Here is a 17,060-nt window from a genome sequence, read left to right on the forward strand (position 1 = left end):
GTCATTTCGCGTACTGCCTTTATTTTCGATGCTGAGTTACCTGCAGCTTCATAGTAGGCACAGCAAGCGTACCGCCACGGTGTAATATATTCCTCTTTTACAAACAGCAATGCCACGATATCACGGTGATGCGCTAGTTTGGGGAGAGGAGGAGGGGACCAATGATAGGTGGAGATGCCAGCTTGATAGCCTCTGTCACATGCCTGGTCTACCTCACCTCTGTGCTCATATCTTAAGCTTTCCCTGATAACAGTTTAACGGTACGAAATCACATAAAGGCACTGCTCCCCCTTGATGAAGTCAAAGCTTGAACCGTCCATGAGATACGTTTTTTTTTTGGAGAGTACTGATCCTACTTTGTCAGTCATCGACATTAGCTAATGCCTCGAGTGGAAGCGCAACGTAGCCGCCTGTCTCATCAAGATTACATGCAGGTGAATTTTGCCAAAAACAGGTTACCAAGTGCGTGCCAGACAATGCTCGATACCCAAGTACCGAGAGGGCCCACAAAGCGATGCATAACTTCATCTCCGCTCCCAAAGCGTAGACTCGCCGTCTATCAACAGCCCATCCCTGAAGTGGAACATGCACTGTCCCCAGGAATGCCGCAGAGCAAACCACCTGGCTACGATCCATGATCCAACGACCCTTTTCATAGGGTGCTGTTTAGAGGGGCACAATTCCCTTAAGCTATACGTATATGAGCATACAGCTGTATGAGCCACAGGTACTGCATAACCATCGCGTTATGGCAGTGTTGATGGCTACGCAATGGTACCGACAACCAGAAGGCATTCCATCAAAACTAACTGCCTAATAAGGAGACATCATTTGAGGGCTGTGTCCTACCGCAAGCTAACGTCAGAGATGCTCAACGCGCACTGTGGAGTTACGCATTTGCTGCTTCGATAGTGAGTCACACTTAGCTTCCTTCCCTTGTGCATCGACCCAAACGGACCTATAGTTGCCAAATAAATGTTTTGTTTCTCCCATACGATTTACCCATGCAATACTCAAGAGAAGCATGACTATCGTAACGAGGCCGTATCATCACGTTGCAAGATCACTTTCTTCTTTACAGCATTGCCTTAGTTCGCGGCATCACTTCGCTCTCCTTCGTTCTTAAACTTCTGAGCTGCTTATGGCTTATATTAGCATGCCCGCTTCCAAACTCCATTTAAAGAAGAATGGTCGTGGCAATCTGGCACAAAGTGCACTAACGTTGTAGGTCACAGCATAGCAAAGCTCGAAAGAAGACGTTTTAAGGCAGGATATTGCTCAGCGGTGGTGGTGGTAAACATTTATTACTTGAGCCTTCTTACTTTGCGTTTCATTTTGCTCCACGCTCTGAATTCAGTAAAGCAAAGTGCTCTCAATTCGCGATAGCGATGGAGCTCGTTAACTGCACTGAATCCAAGCCATTATGTAGACGCTTGCAGACCACAGGCTTGTGAAAAAAGTGAAATCATTCCTAATTGCGACGCACTAATTCAAGTTACGAGTGTACTGCAAAGTTTGCGATGTCAAGTTTGGACTGCAGACCAAAATTTCAACTCGTATTCCTATTCGCATAGGAAATTCGGCCTTATTGCAGGATTCCTAGGCTATTGCTGAGAGGATTAAATCATAATGAGATCGAACTCTTACAAAAGTGTTTCTGGAACGAACTTCCCTGGCCTAACGACAGAACAGGTGATATAACCCTTTCGTCCACTTGTCCGCTAGCATAGCTCTTTCGGCAAACAAAAACGACGGTCCTGTGTAGTGATGCTCAAACGCTTTTACTTTGTAGTCTGTTTGAAAACCGCACTACTGGAACGCGCAAGTCAGAGGCCACCTGGCTTTTTAAAATAATATGGAATTTCTATTGCGGGAATGGAGAAATAAATTTTTCGACGAAAGGAAACCCGCCGCAACAAACTAAAATGGTATATATTTATAAATTCTTAGTTTTGCCACGGCTGCTATCCATTTCATCATTTAGGAGTAGCATTTCATTACGGATTTTTTTTTATTTCAGCACAAAATTAATATTGCTGCAGGTTTGTACTGGTGGTTCATAACAACGTCGAGTTTCTCTCGTCTGTACAGAAAGCTCCACTTTTTCCTTTTGGCTGGCCACGTGTAAACAGGAATATTGCTCCATTTCTAGGTTTATCCGAGCGCTGCTTCGAGTTATTGTGAATGTCAGGCTAAAAGTCGCATTTTGGACTCGGGCGTACGCCGCTACAAGCAGTCGTTTTCTTACGCCGCCGGAGTGTCTCAAAGCGGAGCAACTGAGGCCGGCGCTACCGGAGCGCCGCAACAGCTTAGCTAAGTACCCTTCACGCAGTCCTCCGTCTCTATATCACCGAGACTGCTTGCTGGTGATGACTTGAGGTTGGGAGATCGAAGTTACAGACGCGGCTTTGTTTGCAGTTTTACAGGAGGTGTTAGAGCCCGCATAATTACATAGTTGCACCGGGGTTATCATATAGGAGCACGTTATATTGGAGCAGTTTTCATTCAGTCGAAGCACAGAGCTACACGGTTATCAGAGCACACAAGCACATTGTTATCAAGGCACACTTCAAACACACAAGATGTCCGCCTTACAACAATCTGCCGTCTCTAGATCCACGAAACAGAGAAACCGGCAATGTCATCATCTTCCTCCAGTCATGTTGTCCAAGACGCCGTTGACCTCGCCTTCGTGGCGAGAGAGCGGAACAAGACGTAGCACCAAGCGGAAAGGAGGGGCACACAAGCGGGCGACAGAAATCACTGTTTCAGAGAAAGGAGGGAACATGTCAACGGTACGAATAGTCGCCACCTCAGTTGACGTAAGTTACCATGTATATATACATATCAACGACGATCCGGGCGAGTCAATCGACTATGCGCTCGTCACCCCTTCAAGATGCATGCATGACATCCCTCTTAATTGCTGTAGCCATGAGCATTTCAATGACGCGGGCATCCAATTGTGACAACGTTAAGTGCGACACGTAATGTTCTCGGCACATTTATGATGTAACAAGTAAGCAATTATCAAATACAGCAAACGTTTCTCGTAACTTTCACTGCATACATACAAAAAAAAAAAGAAAATTGAGATTGCGTATGAAGAAGAGAACAATGGCATGTTGTAATCTGTCATCTTCAGCACTTCTCAGGAGTCAATGACTGGTGCACGTTGTTAAATAAGATCAGGGAAAGCTGCAGTGTCTAAAGCTTCGCATAAGAGGAACATTAGGGATATGTACAGCCGCATCCAGAAATGCCTCATGTATTACTTTTCACAAGTCTACAATTTGAGTACAGCTTGTGCAGTGCATGTTGGATTAAACAAAACAGATATATTCATTATGTGCTTATGCGGCTAATTTGGATTTCTGTTCAATAACTTTTTCATGCAATGAAACCACACAGCGCTGTATGAAAGAATCAGACACCCGAGTGATGCGGAGTGATGCACACAACCACGCCTGCAAGTGTTTTTCGTTTTCCTTTTCTGTATCACTGCAGTTAGATGTAGCCACGGGAACACGCGCGCGCTCCTGTGTGTGTGTGTGCGTGCGTGTGCGTGTGTGCGTGCGTGTGCGTGCTTGCGTGCGTGTGTGCGTGTGTTTGTGTGTGTGTGTGTGTGTGCGTGCGCGTGCGCGTGCGCGTGTGCGTGTGCGTGTTTGCGTGCGTGCGTGTTTGCGTGCGTGCGTGTTTGCGTGCGTGCGTGCGCGCGTTAGCGAGGGACAGAGTGCGTTGCGTTGTCGACAAGCACTCCTTAGCAACAATCAGTTCTGAATCGTCTGTATGCAGATACGCCTCACAAGTGACCTGAATTTCAGTTGGAACAGCTCTGAACCACATCGTCCCGTTTCAAAAAGACACTTGTTTTCTGGTGTACTTTCGAAGTAGCACCCTCGAAGCATAAGCCATTGGCTTCACCATATTTGGAACACCCTTTAAGGTGTTCTAAGCAAGAAACCCAAGCGCACATTCATATATCGTGCCAACGCCGTGCAATTGTCAATTCAAGAAGGAAAACCACAGCGGCAGCTCCCAAGAAAGCAGAATAAAGTAAAAGGAATACTTTCAAGTCAGCCATTTCGTTGAAATGAGAGGCCGCACTTTCACCCTTGGCTCCCGGTTCGTTGCAGTACTGATAGTGCTTATTAAGCTCTGAAAGCGGCAGCGAGGCTTCAAACATTCTAAGTAGCATATCGTGATAGCCACGCAGTTGAGGGTAATTCTTGCGCACAATCGTTGTTAACCAAACTGAGTTTAAGTGCTCTCTGGATTCCGTAAGAGCATGTCCCCGCTTTGTCCAGAAGCATCTGGGCTTCTTCGGACCAAAGCATATATGGTCCTGTCGCTGAGCGCATGACAGGCAATCGGAAATGACTTTGTTCAAAAGTGATTCGCTGCGGTTATGTCTCTTAAACGCATCTTTCACCATCTCATGAATGAAGCTGGCGCTTTCAGAGGCCACACTTGCGAAATAATGCATTTCTGTGCCAACAACGAGGCATGGAAACACTTTCTGGCTGTGGAGTGCATTTTCCAGCTCACTTAGAGTGTCGACGACATCTACTGGTGCCTTCAGACTAAGCCTTGCCACGAGTTCACTTCGGAAATAGTTGGACAGCGGAATCATGGCGACAAGCCACACAGCGTAGACCACACCGCGTGCCAGTGCCGAACGCCGTCTGTTGGGAATAGGAGCAGAAGTGGCGTAAAGTGAAGCGAGGAGGAACATGAAGGAGAGCATTGCAGTGCTCTCAGACCAGCGACGTACTTCAATCCAGTCAGCTGCAGCTAGAGCTGCCAAAGCGCAGGCCATCAAGAGGGCAATGAGTGAAAGGGCGAGATTAGATTCGGCTAGCATGAGCAAGAAAGACACTTTCTCTTGCTCAGCCTCTTTAACGTAGAATGTTTCATGCCAGATCTCGAAAGGAGTGGGCAAGGTGAAATGGGGTGCGATCCCGCTTGTTGCAGCGAAATAATCACCCGTCATGTCTACGCCACCAAGCAAAATTTCCTGAAGAAGAGTGGGCGCGTCGCTGTAAAACGTTTTAATCAGCGTGGCGTTGTAGAACGCCATAGCGGCAGAGATGGTCCTCGATGAGAGACGGCTGCAAATTGATGCAGTGTTTTCTGTTGAGACACACCCGAAACGCACAACGCTGTTCGTCATTTCACTGCGCTTTGGGGATTTCGAAATGCTTTCTTCTTGCAGCAAACAACAACTTCTCGTGTCCGGCGGAACGAAAGAGACTTCGGGCAGCATCGTTTTATTTCTACTAATGTCTCTCTTCTTAGTATTTCTTGCGAGAACACAGATCAACTTTGTTACCTGTGAGTTGCAAGTTAAGTTATCTGTATCGTTGCGTTCCTTCGCTTCGTCTTCAATATACAACCACACCGAGAAATAGTCGAGATCTGAAAGTTGATCAGCGATCGAGAAACAGGCTGCTGCGTTTTCTCCCATATTACGTGCAACTACAGTTGTCTGGACGTTCTTGTCATGGTTCCTCGCGAGAAAAATTCGAAAGTCCTCGCTGGGCAGTGCCCATACTGTTCGAGGCCATTGCATTCCCTCTAATAAAATCTTGTCCTGAGACTCCCAGTGGCCATAGCAATTTACCAGGGCTACTTGATGGTCCTGCGGGATGTAGTATTTGAGGGCACTACGATCATTTATATGTTTACCAACTGTGAACTGTTTGCTGAAAGGGAACACTACACTGAATATAAGCATCAGCGTCTTTAATTTTTGCACCATTCGCAACAGCTGCTGGTTATGTGTCATGATTGCTTGAAACCGCATTGGATTCTACAAACAATCAAATGGGTATGCAACGAAATTGTAGGTATCACGTAGCGCTACAGAACGCAGACGTCCATGTATGAAAATACACCGGTATTGTACAACGCACTATATCTCTTTCTCGAGAATTCGTGTTCTCTTCTTTTAATAATTTTTTGAGTGGTCACGCCATAAAAGCTTTACTTAATATATTTAAAGGGAAAGACGAATCTCGGGTGCGGTAGATGGAAAATTGAATTCTAAGGACGAGCTTGCAGTTAAGTTGAATATTCAAGTACAGGAGGTACACTCAAATCACGAGCATACTTGGCAATTTTTTTAACATCGGTTAGAAGCATTGGTTTAAAGTACCAAAAAGGGAGGAAATGTTCCCTACGCACATGCCATGTCTATGATAAGCACTTGCTGTACCCAAGAGTGCATTTGACAGATGTGTACGCTGAGTCAATAACTATATATATATCTTTTACACAGACGGCATGTTTAGTTAAGGACTGCTCGAAGATTCATAACTTCAAATAACAATTAACCGGACGCACAATGTTATTAGGCACACTTTCAGTGTACTTCGGCGAGCCTTCCGACTATAGAAACTCGGACGATCTTATTCTAAATGTTTCTGAAGACAACATGACCTTTGAAGAAAACAATGTCAACAGTAATCTCGCAGTCCATCACTGCAGAAAACCTATGGAGGACGTCACCAGCACAGCGATGAAACGAAGTGTTTTAATTACCCAGTTTCTAGCGCACCTTCCAACTTCACGACGACGACTTCACGTTCACATGTAAAGCCCGCGTCATCCGGTGACATTCTACCGTGTGTCTCACCTAACGTTATCGAAGCTGGCCAAGGAAGAAAAAAAAAAGATTTCAAAGGGCACGGCGCAAGATACAATCATAAAACGTACGGGGTTCGGTCTTCAGAGGTCTAACGACGGAACAACAGAGGTCTTAAAGTGGTACCTTGCATGAAGTTCTTTTTTATTTGTTTGTTTTTTAACAGCTTGGCTAACGTTAGTACGGACACCTTATGTAGTTTAAAGGCAACATCTGCGGTTATGCTTATTGCAATGAAAAACTCGGTGGACGGACCCAAAAAACATATTCTGCATATTTAAAACTCACTTGCGGACATCCTTGAGTGGGGGCGCTTGCCACTTCGTAACCAAGAGAAGGTTTGCACAGGAGATAGTACGTGCCCAATTTCATTTAAATGAAGCGTAATTTTCGACCCCAGAGCAATTTTTTTTCCTCGTCATAACTTGAATTATCGAGCTTTGTACTTTGGCTTACACAATGCTAAAGGAAATGTTTTCAACGAAGCGTGGGAAGTTGCAGTATACATGCTTTGCAAGAAAAAAATGAAGACAAATCCCGATGCTTGTAGCAACCAGCAAAATTATCCGAAGGAAATTTCGCAGTGGCAGCAAAATTTTGAAGTAACTTAGGTGTGCAATAAAGTTTCTCGCATTGAAGAAAGCGCAGACTACAGTGCTTCTATCGAACAGGAAGCAGCCGTACTCTTTCTGCTGAGGACAAGACGTTGCAGTACTTCTCTAACGGTGCTCACTAGATACCTGCGTTTCAAATAGTGGGAAGAGGAGGGGGAGAGAGTTTTGAGGGCGCGTCCTGGTGCATACGATGACGGAGATCTGTCCTTGTTCTCACAGCCCGTGAACGAGCTCTTTACAGCGTACCGGCACACATTAGCGCTTTTTTTTATTGATATGATATAAGGAGATCTTGACGCAAAATTTAAGGCGCCGGCTACTCCTTATCTCTTGAATGGCTCTATCATACAGCATATAGGGTACAAGGTTGCATATCTAACCACCTTTTCACACAAGCACCAGGACTTAACACGCAACGATTTCACAGGAAGACTATGACGTAAGAAACACAGGGTACATACAATATACAAAGTGAATGTTCCCACAGTTATGTAGATAAATGTCTCAAAAATACAAACTATACTGTCGCCTAATAACACAGTCTCTAGTCAGCGGGTGGTACATACATCGTGTAAATCCGTAATCACATATAGTCACAACAGAACAGTCAACATAACAAACTTCACAAACACATGCATATATACAGCGACATTGAAATAAAGGGAACAATAAAAGCGTTAATAACGTTCAACAATGCCGCTGAATTTAAGAAATGTCTTTAGTGCTTTTAAAGTTCTCTTCTGCAAGGACGTTGTTGGCCAAGGACCCAAAACTTTCTTTAAATTGAACGGTCTGCGGTCTAATTTAATTAGGGTTCACTGAAGTCGGCATCTCGGATTTGTGATGTGGGCAATCTAGAAGGAGGTGATCTATATCTTCGTCTACAAATCCACAATCACATTCGTGTAAGAATTGCTTTGTGTAGGCAGTGCCTAGCCTTAATCGATGAATGAGGGTTTCCACAGTTCTGTTTAATGACAATGAAAATTTGTATTCAATAAACGGATCAACATGGCATAAGTCCAAGTTCTTAGAGTTTTGGTCAAGCGAAGTGTTTCTACACATTTTAAAAGCCGTTGTTTTTATACTGCAGCGTAATTCATTCTTTGATATTGGGAGCGGAACCACATCATCTTTGAGGTGTGCTTGTCGTGCTGCTTCAATGACTGCTGTGTTGCCAGGAATGTCACAATGCCCCGGAGCGACAGGTACAAATGCTCTCTTAGACATCTATAATAATTTATGGATAGAAAAAACTGTACCTGACTCTTGGAAAATCGCTCGAATCATACCAATTATAAAAACCAGGTAAGACGCCCTTGTGCCTTGAATCCTTCGGCCCAGTTAGTTTGACAAGTTGTTTATGCAAAGTAAAGGGGAAAATGATTGACGCGTAACTTCAATGGTGGTGTAATAAAGCGGAGGTGTTGTCCAACTACTTAGTAGGTTTTAGAAAGCATAGATGCACAATGGATGCAATATTAGATATAGTAATCTGTGTGGTACACGAGCGTGCACGTAGAAACATGACTATAGCAGTATTCCTAGACATCAAGAGGGCATTTGACACTGTTAGTCACGTTCATGTTCTGCTAAGCATGTTGGAACTTGGACTGTCCGGCAGGTCCTTGCGATGTATTTCTAACTTTTTACCAGGTCGCAAAATATTTGTTCAGGCATGTGAAGGAAAAAGTGCTGAACGTGTTGTCAAACAGGGAGTACCACAGGAAAGCGTAATCAGCACCTTTCTTTTTAACTGTGTCATGGCTGATTTAACAAAAAGACTGCCATCACAGTTAAATTTTTCATTGTATGCAGGTGATGTGTGTATCTGGAAATCTGGGTCTAATGATCAACTACTTCAGATGGCGTTCGTTGCAAGACGGCATAAATATCATTAACCAATTTTTGAAAGAAAGAGGAATGATTCTATCGCACGCAAAGACAGCTGCATTGCCCTTCACTCGGAGGCAGTTAAATATTTTCACTTTTAATCTGGAAGGACACCCGCTAATGATTGTCACACAGCATCGATTTCTTGGCATAATACTTGATAGGCAGCTATCGTGGGCACCCCGCATAAAAAAAACTCGAAAACGAGGTTAATTCTATAGTGACTGTACATCGCAGGCTTGCAGGTACATCATGGAGCGCATCAGTATCGTCCATGCTGTCTGTTTACAAGGCATTAATACGACAAAAAATTGCCTATCCCGCGCCCATCTTAGACGGACTTTCACACACATTAGCGCTAGTGTTCCCATATCCGCAATGCTTATTAAAACTTCTTTCTGGGTGAGTTGGTGCATACCTTGATTTTAAAATTGTAACCGCGCTAAAACATGCATCTAAAAAGTAACAAGGACGAGACACAAGCGCTTGTGTCTCGTCCTTGTTACTTTGTGGATGCATGTGTTAGCGCTGTTACAATTTTGTAATTCTTATATCACACGTTAGAGCGTTTCCTGAGTGGCTGAAATTTGCGCACCTGTCGCATATGATAACGATCTCCATAATAAGCACTCGATCGCGGCAGCCAAGCACCGTTGCGTACGGCACTTTCGTGGCAAAAGCTTTGTGGGCCCTGAACGCGTATCTGGGAAAGTGTGCCTGGCGTGGGTAATTTATATTGTTGTAAGGTGAGTGCCGCTCCTTCGGTTTAGTTGCATTTCATGACTACATGTCGCCGCCATAAGCGATGCGATTTGCGTTTGCCTGCCATTGCTGCGCTCTTTTTTGGGAAGAACAGCTGACGTCGCCCTCGTGGGTTCTGGCTGGACAGCGCAGTTGGAAGCTGACTACTACATGGCGCTATTTTTAAAGATAAGTTTTTTTTTTGCCACTTCCTGTGACATTCCCACTGCTGCTGGTGCTGTCTAGCACACCGCGTCGGGGGGTGGCACAGAGCGTGTCTATATATGACAGGAGCGTGGCAGAGAGGAATGGCGACGCGAGAAACTCACTTGGACCTTTGCACCGCGCTGTATGTGCACAATACTCTTTGGAGTTCAATGGGCGTCGCTTAATTAGCCTCTTGACAGTTGTAATTTTCGATGACCCTTCGGAAAAACATTGCAGAAATGGCAGCGCTTACCTTTCTACTAGCGTGCAAGTCCAGAGGGAAGCTAGTCAGAATGGCAGAGAGAAGGGGGACAGGAGGCATAGAATGGGTAGAACCTAAAGCCACTCTAGCAGAACCTACGCAGTCCCAAACAATTGAATAACAGCCTTGCCACTCTTCGCTCCCAATTTCGGTACAACGGGGGGAGGGGGGGAGGGATAGGGAAGAAGTGAGGTGAAAGGCAAGGAAGCGGTAACGCTTCCTTGCCTTTGAGACGCTGTCTACACAATTGTGCACAGCATGAGCGTGCATCAATAGCAAAAGCACTGATGAAAGTAATGGTATTTAAAATGTGTTTCATACATCTTGAAATACTTATTATTGGAACTGTGCTGCAATCTTGAATAACGTGCAGAATGTTTTAACAAAATGAGTGGGAAGGTAGACGGCTGGGTGTTTTTACTCTGTGTCAGTATGTTGTATGTAGCGGGTTCACTTCTTTCATTGTTTTTTACAATGTCGTGCACCAGGCATAATTTTCAAGTGGCTGGGTAAGTGCTTTTCAAGCTTTTCAAAACAGGAAATAGTACATGTTCTCATATTTTGTGTTCCTGTAGGAGTTTTCGCATGGAGTCGAAATTTTGTAAACTTAACAAAACTCGCTAAACAATTGAAAATTCTTAATATTTGCTGCAGCTGTACACTTTCTACGATTCTGAGGATGCAAGAGATGTGGTGAAAGAAACTTTTCAATCAACGGGATAAAGTGGTGTCTGAAAGGCTTAAAGAACACCACGGTGTCAAAACTAATGCGAAGTGCGCCACTACGGCGCGTTTCGTAATCCGATTGTAGTTTTGACACGTACAGCCGGATAATGCAAATAAAGTTTAATACTTTTGCCACGATGCGATGTGCCATGTGAGGCAATGAATATGGTCAACCCTCTCAGAGGTTATGAATGATGGCGCCGAACAACGCTTCAAGCAAACACCTACCGCTGTGTGTTCTGTGTACTACGCACACAAACAGCAGTGGTACACGTAAGGTAACATTTAATATCAACTCACCACTCTCGTGTTGGACTAAAATTTGAAGACATAAGACATTCGTCGTCAACATTCCTAAGTTATAGTCAATAAAAAAATTGGACAGAAAGCTTCGCTTACATCTATCTATCTATCTATCTATCTATCTATCTATCTATCTATCTATCTATCTATCTATCTATCTATCTATCTATCTATCTATCTATCTATCTATCTATCTATCTGTCTATCTATCTATCTGTCTATCTATCTATCTGTCTATCTATCTGTCTATCTATCTGTCTGTCTGTCTGTCTGTCTGTCTGTCTGTCTGTCTGTCTGTCTGTCTGTCTGTCTGTCTGTCTGTCTGTCTGTCTGTCTGTCTGTCTGTCTGTCTGTCTGTCTGTCTGTCTGTCTGTCTGTCTGTCTGTCTGTCTGTCTGTCTGTCTGTCTGTCTGTCTGTCTGTCTGTCTGTCTGTCTGTCTGTCTGTCTGTCTGTCTGTCTGTCTGTCTGTCTGTCTGTCTGTCTGTCTGTCTGTCTGTCTGTCTGTCTGTCTGTCTGTCTGTCTGTCTGTCTGTCTGTCTGTCTGTCTGTCTGTCTGTCTGTCTGTCTGTCTGTCTGTCTGTCTGTCTGTCTGTCTGTCTGTCTGTCTGTCTGTCTGTCTGTCTGTCTGTCTGTCTGTCTGTCTGTCTGTCTGTCTGTCTGTCTGTCTGTCTGTCTGTCTGTCTGTCTGTCTGTCTGTCTGTCTGTCTGTCTGTCTGTCTGTCTGTCTGTCTGTCTGTCTGTCTGTCTGTCTGTCTGTCTGTCTGTCTGTCTGTCTGTCTGTCTGTCTGTCTGTCTGTCTGTCTGTCTGTCTGTCTGTCTGTCTGTCTGTCTGTCTGTCTGTCTGTCTGTCTGTCTGTCTGTCTGTCTGTCTGTCTGTCTGTCTGTCTGTCTGTCTGTCTGTCTGTCTGTCTGTCTGTCTGTCTGTCTGTCTGTCTGTCTGTCTGTCTGTCTGTCTGTCTGTCTGTCTGTCTGTCTGTCTGTCTGTCTGTCTGTCTGTCTGTCTGTCTGTCTGTCTGTCTGTCTGTCTGTCTGTCTGTCTGTCTGTCTGTCTGTCTGTCTGTCTGTCTGTCTGTCTGTCTGTCTGTCTGTAATATAATAACTTGCAATATGGCCCATAAGGTAATTAGTTAAAACCTCAATTAGTGAATATTTGTTATTAGTTGATTATGCATTTCAATTTTTTTTCAATGTCCGCCTCGTCGAGTAGATCAGTTTAAAAACTACAATTGTGCTCTCGGCCAAAGGCAATCATTAAACATTTTTGAAAGTGTTCACTGCAACCCACTGCATAAATGGCATGCCTGGCATGATGCCGTCATGGTGGTTTGTTTAACTCGATATGTATCTAAATATGAATGAGACGACATGCGTGAATGCCCTGACATGAAGGACATGACTTAAACGTTGTCACATTAATTGCATGCTTGTCATGGCATGAATGCTATGAATTGCATAAATGTGCGTCATGACATTAATGACAAGACAAGCAGCATTCTCATCATGATATGAACACATGTCTAGCGAAACATATCCAGGTACATATACAGCTAAAGAAGCCAACATGACGCCATCACCTGATATCATTTATGTCATTCATGACAATCATGCCATGACATGCATGTCATGTTATTCATGAGTGAGTGAGTGAGTGAGTGAGTGAGTGAGTGAGTGAAGAAACTTCATTGCAGGTCCGGCGAGGACGCGAACTTGTTTCGCACCCGGCTAGTCCCACGTCGGGACCGGTAGGTCTAGCCCACCTGCCCGGTCGCGGGCACGCCGGACAGCCAGAATTTGCTTTTCTAGAGCGGGGCTACGCAGAAGCGAGTCCCCCTCCTCCTTGATTAACTTGGGGTATGTCGACCCGCACTCTCAGAGCATGTGAGGTAGAGTGGCGGTCTGGCCGCAGGACGGGCAGGCGTCGTCGCGATACACGTCGGGGTAAGCCTCGTGAAGAGCGGACAGACACGGATATGTGCTGGTCTGTAGAAGCCTAAGCGAAACGGCTTGCGCCCTATTCAACTTGGGGTAAGGGGGTGGAAAGACCCTTCTGGACATGTAGAAATATTTAATAATCTCGTTGTGAGTGGCGGGAGCGTCCCTGTGACCGTAGAGAGGAGGGGAGTCGGTGCTCCTTATAGAGGAAGCGCGGTCGGTGAGGTCACGCGCAGCCTCGTGAGCAGACTCATTGAGGTTCGGGGGAGCACCCTCGACCGACCCTACGTGAGCGGGAAATCAGAGAATTGAATGGTTTGTGAGAGCATATGGACTCGAGCCGCTAAGAAGACGAACAGCTTCCTTGGCGATGCAACCCTTTTAAAAAGCCCAAACTGCCGTTTTGGAATCACTATAGATTTCGAACCCACGACCGTCTAGCAGGGCGAGGGCGATGGCGACTTGCTCGGCGACTCCGGGGTCTGAAGTGCGAATCGAGGCGCTATTGGAAATCTTGCCGCTCGAGTCGACCACAACTCGAGCGGCAAGATTTCCAATAGCGCCTCGATTCGCACTTCAGACCCCGGAGTCGCCGAGCAAGTCACCATCGCCATGTCATGGATATCCTCGTACATCACTTGCTAGAATATGAACCTGAAATGAATGACTATAAAATCATGACATGGATGACATACCATGCATGCCATGGCATGACTATAACGGATTGAATGACATGACATGTATTTCTTTACCTAGATATATTGAATGAATTATGAGGTTTTCCGTGCCAAAACCACGATTTCATGATGAGCCACGCCTTAGTGGAGGATTCCGGAAAAATTTTGACCACCAATGGGATCCTTAACGTGCCTTAAATGCACTGGACACGGGCGTTATTGCATTTAATTCGCCCCCATGCAAATGCGGCGGTGCCCCGACCGGGATTTGATCTCGCGACCTCGTGCTTAGCAGCGCAGCACCTTAGCCACTAAGCCACCGCGCGGGTCTAGACATATTCTCACATCCTATATCTCTTATTCTCCAAACCCCTTACCCAGCGGGGAGTAGCAGTCTAAAGGCACTTCACTCAGGCCGACCTCTCCACCCTCCTGCCATTAAATATTATCTCTCTCTGGGTATGCGTGTTATTTTATTTCAAGATACTGTCAATCCTTGTGGGATTAGGACTGCATGTCTGACGTTACTGAGGTGTTATGCCATGCATGTGAGAAAATGACTGGTATGAGTGACACGAATGCACTCATGGCATGATGCTATTTTGTACCATCATATTTTCTTGGTTGCGTCTTTCGTTGTTCTTGTGCTTCTTTTTCTCATTGACGTTTTTTGTTGTTGTTGTAGTTTGAAGGACAAGTTTTAAATAACTGCCAAGCGCGCGGTGATTGGCCTCGGAGGGGGGATACGCCTCCGGCCAGGAGCTGCAGGTGAACGTATAATAGGGGCGCCGAAGCGGAAGAAGAAGAACAGAAGAACAAGACAGTAGATGATGGATGATGGTAATGATTATGATAATGGTGATTATTACATTAATTAATTATGAATGGGGCGATGATCGCACTGAGCTCGCGCAATTTGAGGAAACATCGAGCTCAACTCTTTCACTGCAAATTCTGTATGCAGCCCAACACTTAGGCAAGCTAGCGCACCGTATGACATTGGAGAAGTGGCACACACCTGATTTCACTCAACATCGATTGCATTCCCTCGATCCATCTATGCAACTGCGGCTGTTACCAGGGCTTCCGCGTAATGAGGAAACAATGCTGTGCCGCTTACGCTTGGGCGTCGCATTCACGAATGCATATACGTTTTTAATTGGAATGGCTGATAGCGCCGAGTGCAATGCCTGCGGTGTCGAAGAAACTATAGACCATCTACTGTGCTACTGCCCATCATTTGAAAATGAAAGACAAGAACTCTGCACAGCTCTCAACCAGTTAGATAGAAAACCGTTCACCTTGAACAAGATCTTGGGACCATGGCCTCGCATATCGCAGCTACAAAAGGCCACAAAAGCGCTGCTGCGATATTTGAAAGATACAGGGTTGAGTCAGCGTCTGTGATCCGGACTGAGTGACTGAACGATATCCCCGGTGGACTTTCTCTTCTTTCTTTAATCTTTCCGTCCCCGTTTCCCTTTCCCCAGTGTAGGGTAGCCAACCGGGCTCAGTCCTGGTTAACCTCCCTACCTTTCATTTATCATTTGCTCTCTCTCTCTCTCTCTCTCTCTGTATGCAGGCTAGCTTCCAACGTTGTTATGCGGTAAAGAGACAGACGTTTCTGTTGTGTTTGCGAGACAAGAACTGTACAAGCGATACTGTGAGAGGGGCTGGTTGGTTGCCGCATTCTTGCATCAGATTACCGTAACAATTTAAAGTCAACAATCAAAATTAGGTATTTCCAGCAAGATACGCATGGCGTGTTTACATTTACGGGAAAATACAAACAGCCCTGAAAATATTGAAAATACCACGTGACTGCGCAGCCGTGGGCACGTGATATGGCAACGCCATCAAACTGCCCCGGTATGAAAGCAATGTTTGTTTCAACACTGAGACCGTCTGATGACGCTGCCATTCAGTGCGCGCGGGTTCGCAGTCCCATGGAACGTTTCATATTTTGAGGGCTTTCTCTATTTGACGGAAAAGTAAGCACACCATGTGTATCTCGCTGGAAATACCTAATTTTTACTTGTCTTACAATTCTCTACAGCCGCCTAACCAGCCTTTTGACAATTAGAACAACTAAATAAAGTTGGGTAATTACTTTCCATTAAATGTCTGGATCTCGAAGACAAAGCAGTTACTGGCGGTTTCTCAAGAAAACTCTAAACAACATGGACTTAGTCTTACACGCGTACAATAAAGGGTTTATTTGTCTATTTTTACTGGGTGCATGACAGTTGGGACACCCTGTATGCATAACTTGAGGACGGGGAATCAGTGGCAGTAACAAATACAAGTAGCAGATGAGGAACCAAGGATTCAGGGCTTGCAGAAGGCGCACTAAATGAGGCTCCTAAACCCACGGACTCCTGCACAAGGAGAATTTATTTCATTTAGGATTCATGACCGCGGGATCATACACAAGATGCATACATACAACCTGCGGTCGCTGAACAGTGTACCTGTTTTTTTTTTGCAAGCACGTTCATAAGGCTTTCACAAACGTCCAAGCTTTTCATTAGTGAGAAGGCCATAAACTAGCTTTTCTTCTGTTTGGCCGCAATCGTTAGATAGAGCTGCGATGTACTTGTCTTTCGATTTTCAGGGAAGCGCTTCAGTAGCATGAAACGAGAGATATGGTGTTACCTACTACACCAAGTAACTTTATCTGTTTAAAGTTGCTTAGTGTTTCTCTTCACTGTAGGTTTAAGTAACTTTTGACGGTAGAATTATTCATCCAAATAGTACAAAGCTGCAAGTTCTCCAGCTGCGATTTGTATAATCAGGTTGCTTTCACAGAAGAAAATTTGCCTTCAGAAAACGACAATTTTTGCCATCTAAAGAAATAATGTTCAAAACATAGTTTGTTGGTTTTTGCACCATTCAATATAGACGAATTGGTCAGTGCACACAATACATATATCTACCCAGTTGAATTTCTCCTTGCAGAACTTCAATACTTAGCAGCACTATTTCGTGGTTTGACAGTATTGTTTCACAATCTTAATTAAAAGAAAAGATCAGTACTAATTTAAAACCATGTCTCATT

General features: G+C 44.9%; 1 long non-coding RNA gene across 1 annotated transcript in view; it reads right to left on the minus strand.

Moving 5' to 3' along the window:
* Positions 1–2,489: 2,489 nt before the first annotated feature.
* Positions 2,490–17,060, minus strand: part of LOC140218759 (uncharacterized) — a 145,384-nt gene continuing 130,813 nt past the window's right edge. The window contains exon 3 of the long non-coding RNA XR_011894937.1: positions 2,490–2,763. This is a non-coding gene — a long non-coding RNA (uncharacterized lncRNA). The remainder of the gene's footprint in view (positions 2,764–17,060) is intronic.

This window comes from Dermacentor andersoni, chromosome 6 (genome assembly GCF_023375885.2).
Source record: "Dermacentor andersoni chromosome 6, qqDerAnde1_hic_scaffold, whole genome shotgun sequence".
NCBI classification, from domain to species: Eukaryota; Metazoa; Arthropoda; class Arachnida; order Ixodida; family Ixodidae; genus Dermacentor; species Dermacentor andersoni.